At 46.6% G+C, this 7,917-nt stretch overlaps 1 pseudogene; it reads left to right on the plus strand.

The window, feature by feature from the left end:
• The first annotated feature begins 1,060 nt into the window (after positions 1-1,060).
• LOC133896111 (uncharacterized) lies at positions 1,061-5,766 on the plus strand (annotated as a pseudogene).
• Positions 5,767-7,917: the final 2,151 nt, after the last annotated feature.

Here is a 7,917-nt window from a genome sequence, read left to right on the forward strand (position 1 = left end):
TTGATAGAGATAGCATACCATTTTCTAGGTATTGACAATAGGATTAGTTATAACAAGTCAAGTACTAATATTCCAGAGATACCTAAAAATCCATAGTTAAACTAACATAATGTCTAGAAATGTGGAGGTAAAAGTAGAAAGGCCCTTTTCTAGATGGAACAGCTATGATTTGGTAGTTTTAGTTGGCCACCAGACTAAGCCCCGTTGTTTGAAATTCAACTATTCCTTTACAATTAAAAAAATAATTAAATGTCTATGTGTGAATGTATGTCTAAACCATCCAAATTTGAGTCATTTTGGATGCACGAATTTGATGTGTGCATAAAAAAATAGATGTGTGCATCTTGCACGTTTTGTTGATACATAGGTCAAAACTTCCATTATCTAAAAAATGTTGCATATAAATTCCGTTCTCTCTGTTTTTTTTTTCTCCAGCCCTTCTCAACAATCTCCGGCGGCCAAAAATTAGTAGTGGGCAAAATGAATGCTACAACGTTTTGGAATGATATTTCCTCTTGGAAAGTGTAAAAAAAAAGATGCAGCCTGAAACAGGGGCAGATGCACTAGTAAATCCAGCCTATCCTGTATGTCAGCGTGCAATTTGGCAACATCGCTCCCAAGCGAAACAGAGTAGTGCGCGCACTTCAGTTTTAACAGCGTGCGAACAGTTAAATCGACGAGCCACTCCTCCACCGAACGAGAGAGCGATGACGTCGATGAGAAGGGAGTAGTGAACCGCGAAGCCTGCTGTAAGCTGGAAAGCGAGCGAGCGAGCGAGCGAGCACGACGACGAGCGCACGCTGCGCTCATGAGTAGCCGCGTGGCCCGGCGGCCGACCCCGTGCAGGCAGGAGCAGATGCAGCGCCGGCCCCGCGCCACCACGGAAACGAGCACCCGAGCCCAATCGCAACCAGCCCCGGCTCCACCACGCAGCAGGGGCATGGGCAGCCTCGCCCCACACGGCCCCGCCGCCGCACCCCGTCGCGCGGGGCAGACCGGCACGGTGGGAAAAAAAGGAAAAGAAAAAAAAATCGCTAGCTCACACGCACGCGTACATAGCGGGTGAAGCGATCCGATCCACGCCACGCGCGAACTAGACGACGCCAGACACCGTCGCCATCACCGCGACACCTCTCTCGCCGCAGCCCCGCGCACGCTTCCCAACCCCGAACCCGATCCGCGCTGCCGAATTCTGGCCTCTGCGGCCTTGTCCTGCTCCAGGCGCCGCGCCAAGAACCGCCCTCGAACTCCTGGGGCCTGCTCGCCGTTAATGCCGTTCATCAAGGCTCCTCCCGCCTCCTAGGCCCCTGCATCCGCCCGCGGCTCGGCGCAGCCCCGTTGCTCGTGTCCCCCCCTGCCCATTTGCGCTCCGCGTCGACAGACGTACACGCCATTGGAAGAGATGAGCGGGAGGGCGCGGAGGCCGGCGGTGGTGCGCGGCACCAGGACCGCCCCGAGGAACGAGAAAGTAAGCAGTCCTTGTACCACCCCTCTCTTTTCTTGGGTTCTGGCGTCGGAAAGTTTGCGCCTTTCGTTGAGCTGAGCGCCCAATCGATCATATGTATTCTTTGCGTTTTGGGGGCGGTTTCCGAGATGGTTTTTTGGTTTCTCGGCGCTCTGCGTGCCCCTCGGATCGGAAAGCTGACGGCTTTCGCGTCCCATGGTGATGGGTCTGTGAATTCTTGGAGGGAGTGATTGGTAAAGTTTCTAGTTTTCTGTGAGTAAGGATTACTTAGTAGTAGTAAGGTTGTGTGCACCACACTCTATTCCTCCATGCTTTTCTGAGTCAAATTTGGCGATTTAGTTCTACGAAGCGTTTGAAATGGGCTCAGTCGGATCCGTCGCTGTAGAGAGCAGCTCGAATTTGGTACTCCATCTTTTGATCACTACCGACGTCTGAGCCCTGCCCTCTCCTCAACTCAAATTTCGTTTTCTGTTGTTATCTCTGCTCAAGGTGATGGAGAAGGATCATAAAAGGCCCAACTCGAAGACGCCGGCGGTGATGAAGGCATCCTCCACCAATGCGACGGCGCAGGGCATCAAGATCAGAAACCAATCGCGGAGAGATAGGAAAATGGCACTGCAGCAAGATGTATAGTATCCCATCCATCTCCTAGTGTTTGATCCTGAGCTCATCGTTTTTATCAATATGTTTCACGGCTTTACTCTCTTGTTAAGGAAATTCAACGTTATTCATTTCGAGTTGCAGGTGGAGAAGCTGAGGAAGAAGCTTCGACACGAGGAGAACGTCCACCGAGCTCTAGAGCGGGCGTTCACGAGACCGCTGGGCGCTTTGCCTCGGCTCCCCCCTTACCTTCCGTCTCAGGTTAGTGCCCCGCTTGCATTTCAAGCAATCCAGAACTCATTGCAGTTTGGAAGAGCTTCCATTCTTATCTCTGCTTCTTCCGAATTGTGCCCAGACACTGGAGCTTCTCGCCGAAGTCGCGGTCCTGGAGGAGGAGGTCGTCCGGCTCGAGGAGCAGGTCGTTAGTTCCCGGCAGGGCCTGTACCAGGAGGCCATCATCACCTCCATGGCGAAGAACGCGTGTTTCCCGGCCGGTGACCGGTGCACGCCGGCGCGGCACAAGCCATCGGCCCAAGTGCAGAATTCAGGGGTGTCCACCTCTATGCGTCAAGGTTCCGATCAAGATGCTAATGTGTCATCTTCGAAGCGAATCACCAATGTCAAGCACACACCAAGAAGGCCTAGTCCTTTTAGCCAAGGTGATCGTCCGGGGAAGGAGAACCAATCGTGCAGCACAAACTCATGCAGAGATTTTAGCCGGTTGCCTTTGAGTAATGTGCCAAAATGCAGGATACAAGTAGCGGAGAAATGCGCCGGAGTTCAGGTATAAGACTTAATTTTGAGCTAAAATTGACACTGAATTCAGTATTCATAGGCTAATCTTCTTGCATTTGCATCTTCCATTTCAGACAACTAGTACAGTAGAAGATCGCAAAGCTATTGACGACATCAATGGCATTGATTCAGACAAGGCCTCAGCCACGGCGAACAAAGTTTCGGAGGAGCTATTGACATGCCTGATGGCCATTTTCTCGCAGATGAGCACCTCCAGCAGCCAAGACGAAGAGCGAGCATCGTCGCCGTCAGTCTCCGGTTCTTGCGAGAGCAGCTCAGATGGCGCGTGCGCCGGAGACCCTACGGTGTCCTAGAGTTCGGATGGAGAGACATTGGCCCGTACAAGCAGCTCCGAGAAGTTGACGCCACTTCATTCGACCAGGATGTTTTCGCCAGTGACACGCGTCTTGGTCGGCAATTGAAGTGAGTTTCCATTGATTCGGTAACTACCACTACTAATCTGCTAGCAGTTTTTCTGTCATTTTTTGTTAGTGCAAACTAGATTTGGTTGTGTGGTGAGCTGGTGGCTGTTTGAATTAGCATGCTGACAGAATGATCTTCGTCTACCTGTCAAAAATCAGGACATTGCTCCGGAAGCTCTCCTCGGTTGACCTAGTTTGCCTCTCCCATCAGCAGAGGTTGGCATTCTGGATCAACACCTACAACTCCTGCATGATGATCGTAAGCTGTCTCTCATAATTGAGGCCTCTTGTTGCTTCTCAGCATTATGCATAGCTTCGGGCTCCTTTGTTGATGAACAGCTCGCACTGATAGAAGGTCTGTTTGTTGGGACCATTTGGAACTTCATAAGTTTGCCCACGCTATACACGAGATAATGCTATTCTGGTAATGTGTAGGAGTAAATTTTTGAAGCACTTAGTTTGTTTTATGATTGAACTAGAAAGAACACAGTGCATGTCTGTGCCCTGCATGTTGGTATCCGTTACTATTAAACTTCAGAATTGAAATGCTCCCTGTCTCCTTAATCATCAGCAAAGCCCTAAATAATGGCGATCTTGGCTTCATTTGCTTTTGACCACAGCAGTTCTTCAGTAGTACGTACAACCTAACAGGATACATATGCAAGATCAAGGGACATGTCCTGACATGCTTGTTTATTCTGCGACTCCAGGCATTTCTTGAGCAACGAGCACCTACCAACCCCCATATGCTGGTGGCCATGATGCCCAAGGTCCCATGTTCACCTCACCTCTCTAGATACACTACCTGCAGCATATAATTTACATTGTTAACAAGAGGATACTGTATGAAAAATCTCTGACAGTAGTGAGCTATCGGTTTTCTTCCCCACCAGGCGACGATCAACGTGGGTAGGCGCGTGCTGAGCGCCATGACGATCGAGCACTTCATTCTGAGGCTGCCCTACGACGTAAATCATGTAAGGGCATCATCGTTGCCGCGTGACTGAAAAGGCTGGGACCTCTGAGCCGTCCACGACTGTGTTGTGACAATGGGAATTTGACATTGGCAGGTGAAACACGGAAGGGGCGAAGGGCGACGACGTGGCGGCACGGGCCGTGTTCGGGCTGGAGTGGCCGGAGCCGCTGGTGACGTTCGCGTTGTCCTGTGGCAGCTGGTCTTCGCCGGCGGTGAGTTCTCGGCTCCGTTGACGTGCCACACTGCCACTGCACTTCTTTTGCTCGGACTGTAGAACTCTATGCCCGCTCCAGGATTGACAGAAGGAAAGGTGCTGCCTTGCTGCATCCTTTCACTTGCTACAGTGTGTTTCTTCTTTTCCCGGAAACTCTATTTATCTTCTCACAGGGCGTGCTAGCCATGCATCGATCAAAGCATGTGCCAAAGTTGAGCAAGTCGCACTGCAGTACTGCGCAACTTAAATAGGGTACAACCGATGCTGTTTAGGTGTACTTCAAAGTTGTTGCGGCCGGCCACTATGTGCAGAGCGAATTTAGTGCTTCCCCAAAATGTGTACTGAAATTGTTCTGAAGCAATTTGGCAGTTTCATCCATCTAACAAAAATGGGCAGTTTCAGGCATCTATTACACGTCTAACCGAGTTGTTTTAGGGTCTGTGCAACTTGGTATTTAAAAGAACATAGTAAGCGTTATTTTCCAATAGAAAAGCACATAAACACTAGCGTTAATTTCCTCGAACTACTTGTGCGTCTCCTGAACTTTGTTGAAGTGCGAGAATTCAGGAATGGCAAAGGCAATCATGCAGCAAAGCAGACAACACTTTTTGGCGCTCTGGACCTCTCCGGGTTGTATCAATGCAAATGATTCTAACCGCAGCACAATGAGACTGATCACTCAGCAGTGCTTGCCGGCAAAAATCGCTCGACTGACAGCGCTGCCACCCTCTTTTTTTCTTGTCTCTGAAGATGAGAGTCTACACGGCTGCCCGTGTGGAGGAGGAGCTGGAGGCGGCCAAGAGGGACTACCTGCAGGCCGCCGTCGGCGTGTCGTCGCCGGGCGGGCTCGCAATCCCGAAGCTCCTGCACTGGTACCTCCCGGACTTCGCTAAGGACGTGAGCTCCCTCGTGGACTGGGTGTGCCTGCAGCTGCCCCGCGAGCCGCAGCGCAACGCCGTCCGTGCGGTCGAGACTGGCCGGTACAGCCCTGCGGCGCCGCGGCGTGTCCGTGTCCTGCCCTACGAGTTAAGGTTCAGATACCTGTTGGCCTCGTAGAACAGGCACCTTGGATGGTGTTGCGCACAGGTTTGCAGGATTTTTTTTTTCATGCCGTGATGTCCGAAAACAAACCCTGAAATGTAAATGATAACTGCGCCGAGTGTCACAAGTCGTAAACATTCGCTAACTAGCAGTTCTCTGAATTGAAGTACAGTTGTGTGCTTTCATGGACCTGAATTGATAAAACCGATATATAGATATACCCTGGTATGAAATAGTTAACCTAACTGAACGGGCTAGCCCCCATCTCACCAATTCAATGACCCCCACCACCTCAGCCACCCAGTAAGCATGACAGTAAACATTATGTCGTGTTTATAAATGTATCTGTCTATATTTATAAACAGTTTACTTCATCTTTTTTTTTTTTGGCAAAAGTGCAATTTTTTTTGGACGAAAGTTCAATACCATTGAATCATCTATATGGATGTTTAAGCACATATACTATTCCAGTGATTCATAATTAGTAATATATGTAGTCTGTCTATAAACACCTCATTCTTTATTCATAAAAACAAGTCATATGCATTTTATACTTTAACACATCATAGGAATTAACTTTATTATGTCTCACAAAGCGCTGTGTGTAATAATTAATCTCTCAATATACAAAAGTCACTACCTTATCATAAAAAAACATTTAGATATCTCATTAATAGTTCATACATCGTGTTATACCACCGATTCATAATTAGTAATATCAGTAGTCTATGTCTATAAACACCTCATTCTTTATTCGTAAAAATATGTCATATGTGTGTCTTACTTAACACATCCTAAGTATTACAAACTTTATTATGTCTCACAATTTGCTGTGTATAATAACTAATATATCTCAGTATAAAGAAGTGACTATCTAAAAATAAAAAAATATTTAGATATCCAGTTAATAGTTCATATATCGTGCTACCAAAAAATATTGAACTTTTGCAAAAAAATTTGATGAAGTAAACTATTTACAAATATAAGCAAATACATTTATGAACACGATATAGTATTTACCATCATGCTTATTTGTGCGTGGATGGGGTGGTGGGGGCTGGTTGGGTCGGTAGGATGGTAGGGGGCTGGCTCGTTCAGTTGGGTTGGGATATGGAATAGCTCCATACCTAGGGATAATATATATATATATATATATATATATATATATATATATATATATATATTCATTTTTGCGCTTAGATGTATTATAGTTTACTGTTGTTCCACCCTCTAGTTACAATTTAAACAATTATTAGTTATAATTCGCTAGGTAGATCAATTACAACCGTACATCCAAAAGTACATAATTACAACATAAGAAGCAATCATGTTACTTAGGTTATACATCATTAGGCAAGAAATTTGTTAGGATTACGTTCATGCATAACGCAATTGTAACTCAATTTTTTTATTTACGTCTGGTTGTAACTCTCTGTCTTGCGGATTGTAACTCTAATATTTTTTAAAAAATTATAAATGGGGTGGTGTAATAGTAACTAGAGTTGAGACTAGGCACATAATATATATATATATAATTATACGACCGTTTCAAAAAAATTACAACAATAGGCTACCCTCACCTGTTCATCGGACGAGAGCAAAGTCTCATATGATGAACGAGTGACACCTTGTGGGCCCTGGCTGTCAGGGAATAAAAAATCTGGTGACATGACACATGTCGCTTGATGAACGGGCGACACCTTTATCTCGCCCATTGAATGGGCGATACCAAGGTGTCACCCACTGAACAAGTGACACCTTGCTTTGGCCGAATTAATTTAATTTGCGGTATAATAGGCGTACGTGCACTGCAATTTTTTTGGTTGACAAATTGTCCAGTGCCATTAGACGGTTGTACGATATTTTGGATACCCGAATTTGACGAAAATGGAAAGTTGAGCACGGTGATTTTAATGGGAACTGCGACATACACGTGCATTGGCATGTATGGTATACAATCATTATAACATAAATAAGTACTACGTCTAAACCTAACATGCTTCAGGGAATACAAACAACAAGATTGCAACATCTGGTCTACTACTTGCAATGTGGGTACTTTCCCTTCCTCGCCGCTTTTGGTCCTGCATCGCACGCGCTAATACGTGCTCTCATGTTTCCTCTCACTCTCTGCCTCACAGTTCTCCACCATCATACGGTTATGATCCTCTCTTATCTTCTACTGCTCCTCCTGAATGCGCTTGCTGAGTGTGAAGGAGAATTCCATCTCATGAAAGCATCTCCAAGTAGCACGATGCTAAGTGTGAAGGAGTTACACATCCGCTTCTGATTGCTTAGTATCCGGCCACTTTCAAAAATCACATAGTGGTGGCGACGACTACAATGAAGAACAAAATGTTAAGTGGTAAACCTTAGTTGTTTTTGGAGTAGTTTGATAAGAAGT

The sequence above is a fragment of the Phragmites australis genome, chromosome 16 (assembly GCF_958298935.1).
Source record: "Phragmites australis chromosome 16, lpPhrAust1.1, whole genome shotgun sequence".
Classification (NCBI taxonomy): Eukaryota; Viridiplantae; Streptophyta; class Magnoliopsida; order Poales; family Poaceae; genus Phragmites; species Phragmites australis.